The sequence below is a fragment of the Mastomys coucha genome, unplaced genomic scaffold (genome assembly GCF_008632895.1).
Source record: "Mastomys coucha isolate ucsf_1 unplaced genomic scaffold, UCSF_Mcou_1 pScaffold16, whole genome shotgun sequence".
NCBI classification, from domain to species: domain Eukaryota; kingdom Metazoa; phylum Chordata; class Mammalia; order Rodentia; family Muridae; genus Mastomys; species Mastomys coucha.
Genome location: NW_022196898.1, coordinates 24905207 through 24926462, shown reverse-complemented (window position 1 = coordinate 24926462; position 21256 = coordinate 24905207). Strand labels below are relative to the sequence as shown.

Genomic DNA, 21256 nt, shown 5'->3' with positions numbered 1-21256 from the left:
AATACAACCCCCAAGCTAATAATAAGTCTATGAAAATGTTGTCACAGCATTACAAGTATCTCGTGAGATAATTACATCTTGCTTAAATTTTGTGGCTCCCTGATAAGTAGTGCTCCCATTTTATAAATTAAAATACTGTAATCTAAGAGGTTAGGAACTTTTCCATTATCATAGGAGTTCTGGACCCAAAACTAGGTCTAAAATCATCCTTACATGTAAGGCTCTTTTTGGTGTTGAATAAATGAAGATACAAATCTTAGAAAACAGGATTTACTGTGCACTGAATGGCTCTAACAAGTAAGGCACATTCTCTCAGCATTCAGTCCCCATCTGGTAATGAAAATGCTAACCCCATGGTACAAAATTATGAAAGACATAAGTGAAAAAATGTTATGTGAGGTACTCATATTTTAACATACCAGTTACAATAACAGGGGCATTACCATGAGGAAAAAAATGTTTCCATGTTTCTATCTCTTAGATAAGAAGCTGTAAAAAATGATAATTTATTATTCCTCCTGGCCTAGCTAATATATCTTTGTACATTCATTTAACCAGGAGTGTAGAGGTTTATGAAGATATAAAAATATTTCAGTACAGGCTCTTGTCCTTAGGCACTTCACACATCATGGTGTGAGAATATACACTTGAATATATGGTCTTACCTTTTAGAGAACATCAATCCATTAGAGTCAAGACAAAGTCGACTGACCCACCAGGAAAATGTGTCACATTGATGACAGCAAATGATATTCTTTGTGCAGGATAATCAATTGGCCACCTCAGATGGCAATTGCCTCGGAGTACAGCAGGTAGTTCAGATATTGAGTCTGTGTTTGGCAACCCTGGATTTTTCAAATCTCCCTGTCTTTAGAAAGCCGTTATCAAAATTATTAATATATCTTCCAGAAACCAGAGGACTATGGTAATACTCAGCAGGTATTTTTGTGGGAGAGGTTTCTGGTAAGGCCATGAGCAGCCAGCTAATGGACAGCACATTACTGGGAAATTAGGGGCCTGTGGCTAGGATCATGGTAGCAGATCAGACCATGAAACACTTTTCAAAAATATAGGAAGACCCACATTTTAGAAATTTAGATACCTAGCCTCAGAAAGAGATCTTCCAGTTTACAGGCCAAATTTCCTTTGTTCTCCTAGTTATGTGTTTCTGGTGCTACCTACCCCCATCTTGGGTTATTTAAGTTTTGGCTGGGGCAGGATCTCATTTCCCTAATGTACCTTGTAAGTGTGTGTGTATCCCCATGTCTCACCGGGCCCTGCTCTCTTCTCTTTGACACACTTCTCCTAACATCCTACAAAATGCTAGTGCCTCATGATTAATCATAATAACTAATATATTCCCAAAGATGTTCAAGCCTGCTGCTCCAGTGTGCAATGCTAAGTGCCCCTGTGGGTTTTAAAACTCTTTAACTTGCATGAACACTTTGAATGCCATCTGGCTCAAACAGGGCCCCTCACTCTATCAAGAATTTTTTTTCTTACAATATCAAAGTTGGGTTTTAGTTTAGTTTAGTTTTAGTTTCTTTCTCCTCATATTTATTGGGTTTTGAACATTTCCATCTGTAGCCCATGCATCTCTTGCTATGCTTACTCAAAGGCCACAAATGCAGTGACTGTCTTTTGATGCACGTTCCAGAACTAAAGCAATGAGTACATTATTCTCTAGTTACTACCCTCTTCAATCTAACAGGCTGGTAGTCTCCAAACAGCTGCCTTGTTAAATCATTTTCTGGATTTTACAAAACCTCAGAAGCCCTCTCATTCCTGTAGGACAATACCCCAAGCATTTAGTCTTGTATGTAGTCCACCGCACTGTGGCCTTGTATAAATGTGTACACAATGACCTCCTTCATGCTCCCTGCTCGTTTTGCCAGACTCCTTTTGGAAACCCAAATCCCAGAAGTACCTCTCGTTTTGCTGGCTTGGGCAGCCTTTTCTGGAACTACCTTACTAGCTCTCCCCAGGCTGCAGTTCTAACCATGACTCAGCCTCTAACCTGAAGCTACACACTCATGCATAGCTTCTTGGCTTTTCAGTTAGAGTTTCAACAATGTCCTTCTCTGCTTCTATCTATTAAAGGTGATTCCATATATGCAGCATCTAGTTTACAGATTTGAGAGCACCAATGAAGAGCATTCTTCTTTGTGCACACTAGCTTAATGAGAAGAAGCATTAAATGCATTACATGAAGGAAGTGACAAATCAATGTTTATTGTATTAGTATGATATAATGCATGAAGGGACACAGTGCTATAGCAGAAGAAACAGGCAGAGAAGCTGCAGTAGCTAAACACTAGGCATTAATTCAATCTGAGCCCATTTTAAGATAGTAGCTCATTTTCATTTTTTATTCTTTTTGATAAAGTGTTTCCTCATTGAATGTGAGGCCACCTTTCCAGTCTGATAAAGTGGTACTGTCAACAACACCGGTATAATGTGACAGCTGGCCACTGGAAGCAGTCAGAACAAGTGTACCTCCTTGAACAATCACATAGGGGCCACCCAAATGCTATTGTGATAACATTACTCTACAAAATTTCAGGGTCGCTAGTATTAATAACAAACATCTCAAGCCAGTAGCTCTCACATGGAACTTTACTTTGTTTGGCAGTTTATTATTTACAACAGACAGAATTAAATGCTCCAATGCAAAAACTACAAGGGACTACAGTACTTGTGTAACAGTAGATAGATGTTGTAGTGGTAGAAAAGGTGGAAGAATTCAGCTTTGAATACACTATTGTTAATTTTGAATTTCTCCTCATTACCAGTGGTGAGGTAGGTTATGTGTGTATGCGCCTATATGTGCACACTATATTAAAAACCCAGCATAAAGCACATTAGGGAGCAACATTCTTCTAACTGACATATGGAAATCATATAACTAAATGCCAGCACAATTAAATAGACAGGTTTTTTTTTTTTTTTAAATCGTCTCAAGTGGCTGGAAAGATAGCTAAAGAGTCAAGAACTCCATTCCTAGGACCCACCTAGTGGGCCTCACAACAACTACCTTCAACTCCAGACCCAGGCCATCTGACACCCATTTACGGCCTCAAATGTCACTTCTATGTGCATGGTACACACATATACACATGAATAAAAGTATATTTTAAAAAGGAAGAAATTCTCAAGCTTCTGAGATGGCTAAGCAGGAAACAGTTTGCTGGAAGCCTGACAACCCCAAGTTGTAAAAGAACAAAACAAACTCTAAACCTGTCTGTCCTCTGTCCTCTACATACTGAGACACATCCACATTCCACACAATGCACTCCCTATTACGTGCACAAGTAAAAAAAATAAATGATTAAAAAACAAAACCTTTCCTCATATCTAACCTAATTATTGAGATGATTCAACTTATGCATCTTATGGATGTTTTAATAACACAACTAGTTCACATTTAAAAAAAATGATTTCGTTATTGGACATTGAGAAAAATGGTTAGAGTTACTTTCTCCAGAAAAAACAAAGTCAGGTATAAATAACTATAGATAAATAACTAATAGAAAGAGGGAAGAGAGGAAAGGTATTGGAGAGAGACATTTGTGTTTCTTAACCTGAATGGTTTTGTGTTCATGAAGTAGCACATCTTTTTTATTTTGCTTTAAGTTTTAAAAAACTTTATGATGAGCATTTAGAAAAGTGTTTGAAAATGTTCCAATTTTGGTTAGTATTCATTCTCTTGATAAAACTTGAGATAAGTTGAAAAATCTAAGCTCTTTGTTTTTCTGTTTTATTAAGAGAAAAGCATGCACCAGATCATCAATGATGATGGAAAAATGAGTCAGTTAATTGATCCAAGACAGAAAAATGTCACTACTTGTTAAAAAAAAGATACTGTCCTTAGCAGAACTGTAATTCAGAAAAATGTCGATTTGTAACATGGTGTGTCTTCCTCCTCTTCCATAGTTTTAATTTTTTCTGAAATAGGAATAAATGTACTAATTCAAGGAAACCAGCCAGTCTCCAGGCAGAGTCAAGTTTTGATATGGTTGTTCTTTCTGGCTATGTTGAGACTCAGAAACCAATACCCACAAAGGCAGCTCCTTGTATGCTGATTGTCTTAAAGGTCTTTAGAGACTGGCACTGCTAGAAGCAGCTTTGGTCTGATAACTCTTGTCTACCTTAAGCTCACTCTGCCCAAGAACAAGGCATGCCTTCCACCCCTTCTAGCAATTTCCTACTCCAGTAAAGAAGATAGAAGAATATTTGGATGAACTTTGTCACAAGTTATTTTTTTTTCTCACATTCACTCAGCTTTGAAAGGGAAAGCTTATTTCTGGTCATTTATTACTACTCCAAATTGCCTATATTCCCTACCCTTGTCCCTGTTGTGAAGAGGGTATAAGCTTCCTCCATCTTGCCCTTCCTTGAGGTCTCATTTTGTGAGGCTTTCAGGTATGCACATCAAATGTAGTTAGGGATTTTCACCCTTTAAATTCTCTACTGTTTTAATAAAACTGAATTGTTAAATCTGTAGAAAGTCTGGACTTTCCTACAAAGCAACAACTTGGTCCATTCCTCTTTCTTTTATCCAAACCAAGCAATGCAGCACATTTTTCCATGTGTTCTTAACTTGCAGTTTTCAGTATTATAAATGCTTGTGTTCTCCTCTCCCTGTGGGATTAAATCAGGCAAAAAGTAGAGCTCTTTCAGGCTTATCTCAAAAAAGTTGAGCTTGGGAAAATGCCCTGTAAATCAAAAGGGCAGAACTGAGAACAGAATCAGCTGTAAAAATTCAGTTTATCAGAATACGCTGTGAAAGAAATAGGCCAAGATGCTGACAAAGTGTTTTGAATGAAGAACTATATATTTGCCTAAAACATATATCTATATTTTTAGTTCACAGGACTCTATAAACTGGGGAACCTTTGTTCTGAACAGCTTTATAGCTTTTTAAATTTTGCAAGACTTACATTGATGCAAATATTCTTGTCCATAAACATGAATATCACATTTTGGCAGCTGATGACTGCCCTGCAGACAAGATCACCTTTGCATCTGTTAAGTAATGATATTCCAATTAACTTTCTGTTGGTGCTGAGGGACTTAGACAATATACCATACATGTTATTATATATATTATTAATGTAATTAATATTCCTTATAGACATATTATCCTACTTTATTAATTCTTGACAGATTTAGCCATCCCTCATAATGATCTAAATAAATTATCTAACATATCTTTAGCTAATATTTGTATATGGTAAGATGATAATCTTTAAAAATAATTATCTTTTAATTGATTTAAAAAATTGTAAAGCTGGAAATTTTTCTGTCAAGAACATTTTTTTCCATGGTAAAAATCCAAGGATCTAAGTGTGAAAGAAGTGGGATAAATATCTTTTAAATTTTTACTAGACATCGTTTAGTTACAGACTGAATGAGTACTACATCCATGATGCCTCATAACGATTTGGTAGCACTCTGCACCTGGAAACTATTGATTACATAGCAACTAGCAATAGCCTAAGTCACTGGATAATTTGCTTGCATCCAGGAGGAATGTGGGTCCTGGGGCCCAATCACTGAGGGCCTAACATGTCTAGACCTATCAACACTGGAAGTTAGAGAGGGAGTTTATATGATGCCAAGGCTCCCCAGACATCATCTGGCATATGCTTAAGATCTTTTCTGAATCGCTCGTATCAACACAGAGCTAAATGGAATGAGGGTGAACTCTGCCTTAGAAGACTGCCTTTTTTTGGCAGTGCCTGTGACTTCCAAAAGGAGTTAGTTTCCCCGGAGTTTTACCTGGTTATAGCATTACCTGTCCTATTGGAGATAGGGTCTCTAACCCTCCAAGACTATTTAGTAACTACAATAACTTTTGGGGAAAGTATTTTTATCTCAAGCAGCTATTAAATGAATATATAGTTGATTCCTTTCTCTCTTTAGAGGAAGTCTCAAAAACTAAAAGCTAAAATATTTAAGTTTTTTTTTAATGAAGAGTAATCCTATCAAAATATTTGTGACACTTGTTAACTATAAGGGAGGCTTTATTAAAGAGAATATACCACATTGGGTATTTTGAAATAGTAGAGAGAGAGAATAAATAGATATATACTAAGAATGTGCGTGTATGCATTTGTGTGTGTAGGTATATGTATGTATGCATGAGTGTGTGTGTATATGTATGTGTGTACATGTGTGTCTGGGTGTGAGTGTGTGTGTGTGTCTACCAAATGGAGACAGGTGATTAGAAAATTACTAAGAAAAACCCGGAAGAACAGGTAATTTGCCCAAACTGACTGACTTGACAAGATTCTTGTGAAAGACAAACAGGATGATAAAGTATTAAAGACAGCGAATGAGAAATTTGGTCAGATACCAAGTGAAGTAGATAACTGCAAAGCTGACCCAGCAGGATTCCTACTAAAACTAGTTTTAATCAGATCCAGGAGAGAATCCAATATCTACTTGAGAAAATGGTTCTGCGAAACTTGACTGAACTTGGGCATGCAGTCAGGTTTTTGTTAATATAATTTCACTAAATTTATGAGAAGTTCATACATGCATACAATGTCTTTTGATCATAATCATCCCTGTTATCCTGTAACTCTTCTTAGATAGACACACATTCCTAGCCTCTTCCCAACTTCACATCAATAACATCAAAAACTAAAAACCCACTGAGTTCAATTTTTGCCACTCATACACTCATGGGTGTGGAGCTATCTACATACAAGGGCCGCCCTGCCCCTGCAAAAGCTACCACATTTCAATAGCTCCTCATCTTGGAACTGGGGGCCCATGAGCTCCACCCAACTCTATGCTGAACACTGACTGGCTTGGCCATTGGTTGTGAGCTCATGTGCTCAGCACATTTGCTATGTCCACAAGAAACCTTTTCCCTGTTTCTCTCCAACCTCTGCCTCTTACCATCTTTCTGCCCATTTTTCCTTGTAGTTCTCTGAATCTTGGGGCATGGGTATGTATAGCTACCCTATTTAGAACTAAACACTACAGACAGTTATTCTAGCATTGAGATTTTTATTCAGTATTGTTAATATTTTCTCTACTGCCAGATATATGAGCTACATATGCTTGTCCAATTATGTAGTCACTAGGAACTTGTAGGTTTTGTGCAATGTGGATAGTGTAGCTAAAAATTATATTTTAATTTTTGTTTAAATTTAAGGAACATAAATAGCCTATGTTTTTAATGGCTATACCATGGAGCTAAAAGTATGAAAACTTTTCATAACATTGATCCTTAATCAAATAAACAAGGAAAGAAACATTTAAAGAAACAGAGAATAAAACAGTATTGAGAACCCATGTGGTAACACATGCTTCTATCCCTAGCATGCTTTGATTTAAAAACATTTCTTCAGGGATATCAAATAATAGAGAGTTCCATTTTAAATTCTGAAGTGTTTCAGGTACAGCTGGTGAGTCCTGTGGGGGGAAATATAAAATAAGTATCTAAACAATTTCAGGGAAGCAGGAAACTCCCCAACAATTCTGGAATGTGACTGGGCTTTCCACATAATGATAACAAATGATTCTTTTTAGCTCAGCTTGGGCAAAGCCATATTTGTCAATGAGTGATTGTGTGTGTGTGTGTGTGTGTGTGTGTGTGTGTGTGTGTGCATGTGAATGTGTTTAGAGCAAACTAGAAGACATGAAAAATGAAGTAAAGATTCAGTGAGCCACTTCAGAAAGATAGATCAAAATCTCATCCTCAATCAAAGTAACATGCTACCCACGTCCACCTCAGAGCTAGGCCACTCATTAATGGTCTCAATGCTTTATGAAATCTCTACAGATATTGGCTTTGGATTGTTATAAAACTGGATGTTCATTCTAGAAATTCCTTCTCAGGCCACCATCGTGTACTTAAGACACAGTCTGTTATATCAACCAATATCCTGAGAATGAAAGGTATTTCATGAACTAAAGAAACACTTATCTGTGGGTGTAATAGCTCAGATCTTACTAATCACATCCGTCCACACAATAAATACTTGCCCAATTTATGTTAGGTCTTGTTCAAGATGCTAGGGACATAAAAGGAAATAGCATGACATAAGTGACCTGCCATGTGGCACTTTCTTCCATATGATAGGTCTATGTTGCTCAAATTAATAATCAGCCTTTCAAATCAAGCTTTTAAAAATTAGGTTTTCTGATTTTCCATTATAAAATTGTTGTCTATCTCATAAAGTTTTGAAAGGGTCTCCCCCCACCTCTCTCTCTCTCTCTCTCTCTCTCTCTCTCTCTCTCTCTCTCTCTCTCTCTCTCACACACACACACACACACACACACACACAAATGCTTTTACTTCTTTTGCTGAGGAATCAATTGTGGTCTGACTCATTTTTTTCAGATATAGGTTAACGTGACACATGAGTATGTACTGAAGGGTTAAACACTTAGGAGAACTCATTTACTCCATAAAGACAAGCTGGAAAGTCTTGCTGAAACTTTCATAACATTCTAGGTCAGTTTTAGACTTGTCTTGATCACATAATTTCTGAGATTGCAAATACATTATTGTCATAAGACAATGTCCCAGCAGAGGAGAGCCATGGGCAGGCCTAGAAGCATGCAGCAAAGAATCAAGATGAAATGGTATGCAACCCACGCTGCCCCTTGCTCCCTGTGCTGTTACCATCAGCCATTGTGTTCTGTCTGCTTCTTTAGCTGTAGCCTGGGACATTTCTTAGAGCTCACACATGATGATTTGAGGATGACATACACTTTCCTAAGGCGAATCCCCTAAGTTTCCTTCACTCTAGTCTATATTGATGCCACACAAAGATATTTTCTTGTGTGGTTAACAAGCACAGCATTTTCAAGAGTGGAGAGACCTTTCAGCAAGGCAGTTTGGCTAATGAGATATGGACAGTAAATAAGAAAGAACTTTTAAATTAACTTCAAATTTATGAGGTCATAATTTTCATATGTCAAAACACTAAGTATTAAGAACTTCATATGCTTCAACCTGCTATACACAAACACTTATTGTGTGTCAACATGAAGATAAGCCAGTTAATATGCTATTTTGGTACATTATATAAGACCAGAGTTGTGATATATCTTAAAAGCTTTCTAACTCATGAATCTGGACCAATTCTACACTGTCAATTCCTCTAAAACCCTGTTATCTATCAGTTGTACAGGAGTGGGTGACAGAAGGAACTCTTGCTGAGGCAGGATGACAACCTCAGTTAAGTGCTTTCTTGGGTTTTGGTTTTCTTTCTTGCTTCCTTTCCTTTCCTTTCCTTCCTCCTTCCTTTCCTTTCTTTTTTCAGAATACTTGTTTTTAATTCTTCTTTTAAAATGATTTCTTTTATTCATTGAGATAATGATACAATTACATTATTTCCCTCTATGCTTTTCTGCCTCCAAAACTTCTCTTACATACTATTGCTCACCTCCAAATCATGGTCTTTTTTTTCAATTGCTGTTTTTATATATATATATACACACACACACACACACACATACACACAGAGAGAGAGATAGATAGAGAGAGAGAGAGAGAGAGAGAGACATATAACATAGATAGATAGATAGATAGATAGATAGATAGATAGATAGATACATAGATAGATAGATAGATAGATAGATAGATAGATAGATAGATAGATAGATAGATAGATAGATAGATAGATAAATAGATAGATACACATGTGTATTCCTAAAGTATTCATGGCTCACAGTAATTTTACTATGGGGAAATGAAGTTGTAGCCATTACTTTTCAACATTCCTGTTTAGGACTAGAGACTATAACAAGAGAGAATCAAGAATTCAAAAATAGTTTTATTTTTTATTATGAATTTCCCTGACATTCTGTAGTGTTAAATGAATGCTCTCTAGACATGTCTACCTGTTAACTGCTAAGAAGCCTTAGATTCTCCAGCCTGCTCATTGCTGTGAATGTCTGACAAGATAATTTATCATTTGCAGTGTGGGCAACTGAGTCAAACCTAAGCTGATATAAAAAGGTTCCACAGAAGGATTCTAGTTTCATTCCATTATCATATGCAGAGCAGCATTTATAATAAAGTAACAGTTTTAAGTAAGTATGTAGAAAGATGTGCCCAGGAAGTCAGCCAAAGTGAAAGTTTGTTAGGGAAGGGGAAAAAGCTGAGATTCATTGTATTTCTCCACAAGGACCTCAATATAGTATTTTCTTATTTTAAGATACCAGGAGAGAAATGGATTTAATTATTTCCTTCTGAATTGAGTCCAAACTTGATAGTCCCCACTGACTGGAAATTATGTCTTATTAAGCTCCTCTTATAACAGCTTAGAGCTTTTCCCATCATTGTCAGAAGAATGGGGGAAGGAAAACAGTTGATGCTATGAGTACCAAGCATCTGTCTTCTCCTGTATACCTAAGGCACATCATCACTTTCTCTCTAATTTAGCAACTGGGAGAGCTCAGTAAGCACCATGGTAAAATGCAGGCAAGTGTACATGTGTGTGTGTACATGTCCATGTACAAGTGTGTGTGTGTATGAATGTGTCTGTGTAATATTCAGGTTTAAACTTGTGTACATCCATGTACACACACATGTGTATGTGTGTGGGAATGGTGCATACATCCATATGGAGGCCATAACACAGTATTTGTTTATGACTCTCCACCTTATTTTTTGAAACCAAGTCTTCCTCAGAACCTAGAGATTACAGATTAGGTTAGATTGGCTAACCAATAAACTCCAGGGATCTTTCTGTCTCTGCTTCTCTGAAGCTAGGATTACTAATGTGCACCACTATGCCTAGAATTGTACATGGGTGCTCTGGTTGGACTCGGTGATCTTCATCCCTGTGTAACAAGTATTTCAACCTTCTTCAAAGCCCAAGTTCTTAAAAAAGAAACTCTGCACATCTTAATTGTTATCAACATCTAAATCTACTTGTATCTCAGAGATTTCAGGTAATATTTTAATGATCACAAGATATGTGCCAGAACCTATATACATATGAAATTTATAAGTGATTCAAACAAAATGCCAATGTCCTCCTGATTTACCTTTAAAACACACACACACACACACACACACACACACACACACATGCATACACACAGAGACAGAGAGAGAGAAAGAGGGAGAGAGAGAGAGACAGAGAGACAGAGAGACAGAGAGAGAATGGGCCATCCTGTTAGCATGAGAATCATCCATTCTTTACTGTAACAGATCTATAGTTATATGCTGTGTTATAAGACCAGCAAGGAAATGATGATAGTTAAAGCTCAACAGGACTTAAGTATAAGGCAGGCAACCCTAATAGACAGACAGTATGTTCTACTGTATGCTCTTTTTTAATTTTTAAAAAACTTTTTATTAGATATTTTCCTTATTTACATTTCAAATGATATCCCCTTTCCCGATTTCCACTCAAAAAAGAAAAAAACAAAAACAAAAACCCAAAAAACCCTGTTCCCTCAACATTTCCCCTATTCACCAACCCACCCTCTCCGGCTTCCTGGCCTTGACATTCCCCTACACTGGGACATAGAACCTTCACAGGACCAAAGGCCTCTCTAACTAAGCCATCCTCTGCTACATCTGCAGCTGGAACCATGAGTCCCACCATGTGTACACTTTAGTTGGTAGTTTAGTCCCTGGGAGCTCTGAGGGTACTAGTTAGTTCATATTGTTGTTCTTACTAAGAGGCTGCAAACCCTTCAGCTCCTTGGGTCTTTTCTCTAGCTCCCTCATTGGGGACCCTGTACTCAGTCCAATGCATGGTTGTGGGACTCTACTTCTATATTAGTTGGGCACTGTCAGAGCCTCTCAGGAGACAGCTATATCAGGCTCCTGTCAAACAGCATGTGCTGGCATCCACAATGGTGTCTGGGTTTGGTGATTGTATATGGCAAGGATTCCCAAGTAGAGCAGTCACTGGATTGTCCTTCATTCAGTGTCTGCTCCAAATATTGTCTCTGCAACTCCTTCCATGGGGATTTTGTTCCTCCTTCTAAGAAGGATCAAGGTATCCACACTTTGGTCTTCCTTCTTCTTGAGTTTTTGTGGTTTGTGAATTTTATCTTGGGTATTCCGAGCTTCTGGGCGAATATCCACTTATCAGTGAATGCATACCATGTGTGCTCTTTTGTGATTGGGTTACCTCACCCAGGATGACATTCTCCAGATCTATCCATTTCCCTAAGAATTTCATAAATTCATTGTTTTTAATCACTGAGTAGTACTCCATTGTGTAAATGTACCACATTTTCTGTATCCATTCCTCTGTTGAGGGACATCTGGGTTGTTTCCAGTTTCTGGCTATTATAAATAAGGATGCTATGAACATAGTGGAGCATGTGTCCTTATTACATAGTGGAGCATCTTCTGGGTATATTCCCAGGAGTGGTATAGCTGGGTCCTCAGGTAGTACTATGTCCAATTTCCAGAAGAACCACCAAACTGATTTCCAGAGTGGTTGTACCGGCTTGCATTCCCAACAGCAATGAAGGAGGGTTCCTCTTTCTCCACAACCTTGCCAGCATCTACTGTCACCTGAGTTTTTGATCTTAGCCATTCTGATTGGTGTGAGGTGGAAGCTCAGGGTTGTTTTGATTTGCATTTCCCTGATGACAAAGGATGTTGAACATTTCTTTTGGTGTTTCTCAGCCATTCAGTATTCCTCAAATGAGAATTCTTTGTTTAGTTCTGTACCCCATTTTTTAATATTGTTATTTGGTTCTCTGGAGTCTAACTTCTTGAGTTCTTTGTATATATTGGATATTAGCCCTCTATTGGATATAGGATTGATAAAGATCTTTTCCCAAATTCATCTGTAATAACAAAACTCTATGATAGCTAAAACTATTCTCAACAATAAAAGAATTTCTGGTGGAATCACCAGCCCTGACCTTAAGCTGTACTATAGAGCAATTGTGATAAAAACTCCATGGTACTGGTACATTGACAGGCCGGTGGATCAATGGAATAGAATTGAAATCCCAGAAATGAACCCACACACCTATGGTCATTTGATCTTTGACAAATTAGCTAAAACCATCCAGTAGAAAAAAGACAGCACTTTCAATAAATGCTGCTGGCTCAACTGGAGGTTAGCATGTAGAAGAATTCAAATTTATCCATTCCTATCTCCTTGTACAATGCTCAAGTCCAAGTGGATCAAGGACCACCACATAAATCCCAATATACTGACACTAATAGAAAAAAAAGTGAGGAAGAGCTTCAAGCACATGGGCACGGGGGAAAATTTCCTGAACAGAACACCAGTAGCTTATGCTCTAAGATCAAGAATTGACAAATGGGACCTCATAAAATTGCAAAGCTTCTGTAAGGCAAAGGACACTGTCAATAGGACAAAATGGCAACCAACAGATTGGGAAAAGATCTTTACTGCATGATCTTACATTTATCATTGCTTATAGAGTGTATTTGTGTGACTGGGACCCAGACTACATATAAAGGAAGATACTATAGATGTGAAATTCCCAATTTGATGAGAAAATATGCTGATAAAGTAAATTCCTTGACCTTCTTTCTATCTGACTTTCCATGAGCCATCTGATTTATTCAAGTTAGCTGGAATAGTAAAAATATAATGGACAGGCATCTAGGAACAATTACAGATCCATAGTATAAATTGAACTCAAGCATTGGGGTGTCTCCAGAAGTATTGTTTTTTTCTATGGTTTGTCTAGTTATCTTTGGTCTTTTTTTGTTTCCAAATACATGTAACGGATGCACCCACTTTCTTTGGTAAAATGACTGATTTCACAATATTGATATTTCCTATCCATGAGTATGGGTGGTATTTTTATCTTCTAGTGTCTTTTTCAATCTCTTTCTTCATTATTCTCATAAAAAGCCTATATATGCAAACATGGAGGGAAATATTGTGTAGATTAAGAATTTAAAACCTAGTAAGTTTGGGGAACCTAAATATTTGTCAGAAGTTTTCATATTCTTTGCTGTTTCACTGTGTCCCCCATTGTATGAAATTTAAGGTCAGCACACACTTCCATTTATTTGATTCATAAATTGCATATAGAAGATTGACTCTGCTAAATCTCTGCTAAAACACAAATAGCTGCCTATGTTAGGTCATCTTGTTCTCTGATGAAATACCTATCTTATCTTAAACTAACTTACTATTTTGAACAAATTGATCCTACTTGTGTCAAATAACATTATGATAGTCAATAAACATAAAATATATTAATTCAGATGTTAACCTCCATATATATATATATATATATATATATATATCACAATTATTACATTTTTAACTAAACAAATGAACTGAGTAAAATGTCTACAGGGTAGCAAAATTTAAACTTTATGAGAAGCCATATTAAGACAGCATCTAATTTAGAACAGGCTAATGTCAAACTAGGTATGCAGCCATGATAATCTTGACCTCCTGGTTTTCTATCTTTTTTTCCAACTTCTGGGCTTATAGGTTTGTGACACCATCTCCAGTTTTTATATGGTTGGGGGAGCTCAAACCTATAGCATCTTGCATGTTAAGTAAACACTCAATCAAAAGAACTGCACCCCAAACTAGACATAAATGTAAAGGTTTTATTTCTCACACTTCTTTTGCTCCTATCAATCCATTTCCCTCAGTAAAACCAATTAAAATCCTCTTATAAATGGTAATATACTGTGTAAATTATCATTCTTCTTATAATAAAGATGATAATAATAATATAATAGATGTTCTCTATATTTTTACATACCAATATACTTTGGTGATTTTTTTCTATAATTTCACAAAGAACATTTTTCCTTTTAAAATTGGTTTCCAGTATTTTACTTGTAAAGATGTGTTCCATTTATTTAATTAGTCTCCTACCAATAGGAACTTAGATCATGCGATCTTTTCTGTTACAAATAATGCTGCAATGAATAATTGCATCAATTTACAGGTATGCAATTATCTCTGCAGGATACATTCCTAGAAGTTAAATTACTAGGTCAAAAGACACAAGTACTTGTAATTTTCATAAATACTGCCAAATTACCTCCACAGAGGTGATGTCATTATAAGCTGCTGGAAACACTCAAACGAAATAAAGAAGATTTATACAAAAGAAAAGCAGAAATACTGCTGGAGAATAGACTAAACCAGAGTAGATTACTTAATGCCCCATGTGGTGTTCTTGCCAAAATAATGAAATTAAACTTATTAAGCATCATTAGGCTATAAAAAGAAATGAACAACTCACAGGACAAGTGGTCCAGTTCCAGCAGAAGTATCTAGCGGGGGAAAGAGAAAGATGAATTTGAACATATCAGAGAGACTTCAACAAAGCTCACTGCCCAGACTTTATTTGGAAACTTCTAAAAATCATTAGTGCTTTTGAGAAAGTTAATAAGATTAGGGAGTTTGGAACCTGATATTGTACTTTGAGGTCACAATGGTTAACACTGTGAAGATGTCAAGTCTCCCTACAATTTGATAGAGTTAAAGTAATTACAATAAAATAGCAACAAATTAAAGACATTAATTCTTAAATTCATAAAAACCAATTAATATGTAAGCATAAGAGGAATATTCTGAAGAAAAAAAAATAATGATCAGAAAGAAAGGTGCCAGAAAGATATAATTAAAACAAGGTAGCTTAAAATACAACTTAATATATGACAGAAGTTGGTATTTAAAATTAGTGGGTTAAGATAGATTATTTACTTAGTGATAATTGACATTTACATAACAGGCTCTCCGGTTGGGGAGTGCTTAAATTGGCAGAGTGTTTGCTCAGTACAAAAGATGTCCTAGGTTTGTGGCCCCTGCACCACCTAAAACTTCGCATGGTTGCATATGTCTGTAGCCCAAAAGTTGTGAAGCAGACAATAGAAGACCAAGTGCCTAAGGTTATCTAACTTAGCTATATTGGTAGTTTGAGACTACCCCAGGGGCTACATAAGAACCTGTTTTAAAAACCAACCAACCAACCAATCAACCAACCAACCAAGAAACCAAAAATTACCTTAAAAGAGGTAACAGGATGAGTATGTATGTAAAAAGTTTCAAATAATGTATGTATTGTATCATAAACAAAATAAATTCTACATAGACCAGATTTTAATAGCAAATACATACATACATACATACATACATACACACACACCTACATTCTACAGAGAAATCTTGGAAATGTCTCAAAATGCATGATAACTTCCACTTAATTATATATTTGCATTTATATTCTTATTTACACATGTTTATATATACATATATATACATATATATCATGTCTAGTGTATATAAACTCAAAGATAGTGTTTAAATTGAGATCTAACAATGAAAAAGATTTCAAACATTAAAAAATTAATGAATATGACTGAGCTATAATAAAAATATCTGCATGGTTCAAAGCCCTCAAAAGAATGAAAGATAAAGGGAAAAACAGAAATACCTGGCACTGAGAAATGGCTTAGTTGTTCAGGCTCTTGAAGAGGACCTGACCTTAGATTCCAGAAGCCATATTGAGTCTAAATGCCTCAGACCTCCAAGGAAACTTGCATTCATGTGCATATACCCTCATAGAGATGTGCATGCATATGCATACCCTGCTTAGGTTTTTGTCAACCTGACACAAGCTAGAATTATCTGAGAAGCAGTCGCTCAAATTAGGAAAAGCTGCCATGGATGTCTGCAGGAAAATTTGTAGGGCACTTTCTGGATCAATGATTGGCCTGAAGTGGCCAGTCCATTGGGGGCAATGCTATCTTTGAACAGATAGTTTTGGGTGATATAAGAAAGCAGGCTGAGCAAGTCATGAGGACCAAGGCAGTACACACTGTCTCTCCATGATGTCTGCACTAATTTCTGCCTGCAGGCTCCTCACTTGAGCTCCTAATCTAATTTCACTCAGTGATGGATTGTGACCTGGGAGTTATAAGATGAAACACACCCTTTCCTCCCCAACATGAATTTGTTCATGATATTTCATCATAACAATAGAAACTAAGACAAGGTATACAGAATTAAAATTAGAAAATAAATTTAAAAACTTAAAGTTTAGAGAAGATTGAGGTACACAGAATCCCTATAAGCCAATAAAACTAACACAAGTGCAACTATAAAAATGTATATAATAAGAATGAATAGACATTTCACCAAGAAGTTACTATAAATGGTTCTTAAGTTCATAAAAATGATTGGTTTGTTATTTATAAAGATAATACCCATAAGACTTAACTACAATAAAAATACTCTGAAGTATTGTTAGTCATTTTAGTCATTTACAGTTTGTGATCCCTCAATATTGGAGAATAACCCAAAAACTAACTAACTTGTGGGAAAAAATAGGTATATGTAAAAGGTAGTTACTTCTTAAAAGTTACAAGGCAGTCCTGTAAACTCCAGGGCCAAGTGAAATACACTGTTATGTTATACAAAGGCCATAATATTAGATGAGCTCTCAGGCAAAGAATGCAACTAAACTATTAGAATAAACAAAGTAAAATTTAAATGTTTTTTAAACAGTCAAAAATAAAGATCCACAAGGACAATTTTAATAAAATTTTAGAGTAAATTCAGAAAGCAGTCCTCAATCCCTAGAACAGAGTATATGTTTTCATTTTAAATATTAGGAATATATGTTATTATTAATATTAATATGCATGCTTGTTTTGTACATGTTCTGTATCTCTCTAAGTCAACACCAACAATTAGAAGATGGGGCTCTGAAGAAAGGAACAGTATCTCTAGGAAGAAAATAAAAGATGTTGGTCTGCACTGATGAAAAGCCACACACAGTGGATAGAAAGTTGTGGGTCCACATTCTGCCCTGCCATGAAGAGTTTGGCTATGTTTACCCATGCCACCACCAAAAGGTGCTGGGCTTCAGGGAAGTGCTGAGACTCTGCTCTATGGGTAGAAAAATGCAGTCTGAGATGTGAGAAAGCTGAAGCTAGCACTCCTGAACCCTGGACATCTAGTCATTGCTGGAGTGCTGCACAGAGGGGTCCAGAATGAAGTGTCGGGGATCCATGGGATACAACAAGGCTGGGACTGTTGTGGACCTGTAGGTTGACGATGGCATCTACCCTGGGGCCAGGGCTGGGAGTTCCAACTAAGCTCAATGATAATTGCCCTCAGCTTGGTGGTGGTTAGCTGGTGGCCTTCTACAGGAAACTTAAATATCACCTCTGTAGATGAAGACCTTCTCCATGCTCCCCATAGTGGTGGTAGATGAAAGAGACAGTTCTTGGTTCCAAACTGTTTATTGGTTATTCATCATGGAAAATGGATGTATACTACTTCTCAGGGTGGACTCAAGATTAAATACCTTTTGCAGGAAGGTAGGTCTGGGAAGTGAAGCTTATTGGCTAAGCCCTCAAGGCCTCTAGGTACCTACCTCATTAGCGTGGAGAATTCAGTTCTGAGCCTACAGGACCACAGGTCATGTTTCCTTATGTGGGAAGTGTGGCTCGTGTTCAAGGCCAGGAACTGGCAGGGAAGAGGGAGATATGCACCCTGAGTTTCTGGGTACTCAGACTTCCTCTACCTATCAAGCTTCCTGGCACAGTTTACCATCCCACAGAAAGCCTTAGAATCTAGGTTATTTCCATTAAGTATATTCCTCATGATGCTCCTAGCATTACTACCATACCCAGTACTGGGGGTTAATAAGAGTGCCCTCGAGCCATTACTAAGAATCTTAACTTATTCTAGCCAATAGATTCTGAGAGGATGTACATAACTCCGAGAGGGATTGAAATAAAGTAGGGAATATTTGATGGGATATCACAGTTGTATAGAAAACATAAATATATGTGAAAAGAAGAATACATTAGGGTGTGGCTAGCTATGATATTTTTGTGATTTTAAAGGTATTAATGTAATACTTAATACATTAGCTGCTATTATTAAAAAGTAGACTCTACAGTCTTCCACAAACCGAAATTGGGAAATATCAAATTTTGATATTTTGATATCAAAATACTTTTATGGGTTTAGGACCTTAGGCAGAGGTTGGCGATAGGCCATATTTCAAAATTCTTTGACTTTGCTGGAATTACATGAGGAGAGTTAAATTACATTCCTATTTGCATCTGCATGGCTTAACAATCACCAGCGTTGGCAACATCTGTTCTGTGGATCACTGTCCTCTGTGGCTGCAGATGTAAGACTCTCCCAGGTCAGGTTTCTCTTTGGTTAGGTTTCCCCCCCTATTCTTTATTTCATAATCCATTAAAATGAATGGCATTTTAACTCTTCATGTGTAGTTTTTTCTCCCCAATAAAGCTACAGGCAACAAAAATACCCTGGGAGTGGGGTAGGCAGAGTTATTTTAAGATTTAAATCCTACTATGATTAGATAGTGAGTGTGTGATCTCTATGGGTCATTAATATCACTAATGTGAGGCAAAAGCATTGGATTAAATGGCTTCTGAGAGAGCATAACTTACTCAGAATGACATGCTCTAAAATGTTTTTATAACCTATTATTAAAAAGGGAGACAGTAAAGCTATTTCTCTAGATCAGCATTTCTCAGTGGTCTGGCAATTCCTGTGCTGGGATTTCATTAACAGGTATTAAAATGCATGTTTAGGGACCATATCCTCAATGTCTTGAATCAGAAATTCTACACCCTGGATTCATTCCTCTCTTTTTTATTGGTTATTTTATTTATTTACATTTTAAATGTTATCTCCCTACCTGGTTTCCCCTTCGCAAGCCCCCTCTCCTATCTCCCCTCCCTGTTGCTTCTTTGAGGGTGCTCCCCCACACTGCCACCCACTCCTGCCTCACTTTCCCAGCATCCCCCTACACTGGGGCATCAAGCCTCCACAGGACCAAGGTCCTCCCCTCTCTCATTGATGCCAGATAAGGTAGTCCTCTGTTACAAATGCAGCTGGAGCCATGTGTACTCTTTGGTTGGTGGTTTAGTCCCGAGGAACTTTGGGACAGTCAGGTTAGTTGATATTGCTGTTTTACCTATGAGGTTGCAAACCCATTCAGCTCCTTCAGTCCTTCCCCTAACACCTCCATTGGGGTCTGGGTGCTTATTCCGATGGTTGACTGAGAGCATCCACATCTGTATTGGTTAGGCTCTGGCAAAGCCTCTCAGGGAACAGCTATACCAGGTTCCTGTCAGCAAGCACTTATTAGCATCAGCAATAGTGTCTGGGTTTGGTGTCTACAGATGGGATGGATCGCTAGGTAGGGCAGTCTCTGGCTGGCCTTCCCTTCAGTCTCTACTCCACTCTTTGTTCCTGCATTTCCTTTAGACAGGAGCAATTCTGGGTTATTCTCTATGTTTTTAATGGTTATTTCAAGGGATAAACTGTAAGGCAAGCTGGTAGGATAGGAAGTAGACTATGTCTGGCTACACAACTTTCTGAGAAGACTGATCGAGGAGACACCTGACCACCACCCACAAGCAAGGCACTTTTAAAGGCAGCTCATTTGTTCCTTCACCATCTCACACCTTGGCTTTTCATGCGTGTTTCAGGGCTGTTCATTTCTGTTGCTCTGCAGAGAACAAACTCTATGGGGACAGGAACCAGTCTGCCTCCCTCAGGGCTGTCTGGGTTTAAGTACTTCTGGATCTGAGCCCAGGATTTGCTGAATAAGTGATATGGGTACAAAATTACTTACACATGGGCCAGTGGAGATTCAGAGACTTGGAACAGACTGTCTGAAACTACATGGCTTCTCGAAATAATAGTCAATCAGGTCTGGTTCTCAAGCATGGGCCACTTACCCTCAACACCCTCTTATTTATTTATTTATTTATTTATTTATTTTTATGGACATTAACTTGTCTGTAAACAGACCTCTCTACCTGTTGCTTGGTAAGCCCCCACACCTATAGAAACCTCTACAATGAATCTTATTTTAAAAGTGCAGGTGAAATGTGATAAATACCCCACAAAGGGGGGAGTCAATGAGAGGAGACACTGACTAAGTAAAGGGGTATTGGAATTTTGCACACAAAGATGAGGAAGATTTCACCAAATCTCCGACTTTTAAGGGAGTGCTCCATGGAAGAAGATAAAGAAGCGAGCTTCAGAATCCTGAGGTTCGAGTCCGGGAATCACAGCAAAACTGCCAAGAAAACTTGAGTCACTTGGTCCAAAAGTGGAGAGGCCAACACAGATTAAATGAAGAAAGTTGGCAGAGAAGGAGTGGACCCCTAAGTGGAGTGTTCAGATACATGGGTAGGGAAGGATCAAAAGTTAGGCAAAGGCAGCTCTCGTGAACAGAGAAAAGATGGCTCTAGCTGAATGAAAGAAAGGTAAGAAAGGTAAGAGGAGGAATACGT

The 21256-nt window shown here is 37.5% G+C and overlaps 1 protein-coding gene across 6 annotated transcripts in view; it reads right to left on the bottom strand.

Moving 5' to 3' along the window:
* The window catches only part of Serpini1 (serpin family I member 1), an 83049-nt gene that overhangs the window by 34502 nt on the left and 27291 nt on the right, over nucleotides 1-21256 (bottom strand). For 2 of the 6 annotated variants that reach the window (XM_031374108.1, XM_031374107.1), the window contains exon 2: nucleotides 15202-15232. The exons of 3 other annotated variants lie outside the window; for them this stretch is intronic. The gene's annotated coding sequence lies outside the window, so the exon portion shown is untranslated. Of the gene's footprint in view, nucleotides 1-15201; nucleotides 15233-18342; nucleotides 18435-21256 lie in introns of all 6 variants that reach the window. One more of the 6 variants, XM_031374109.1, reaches the window with a different exon arrangement.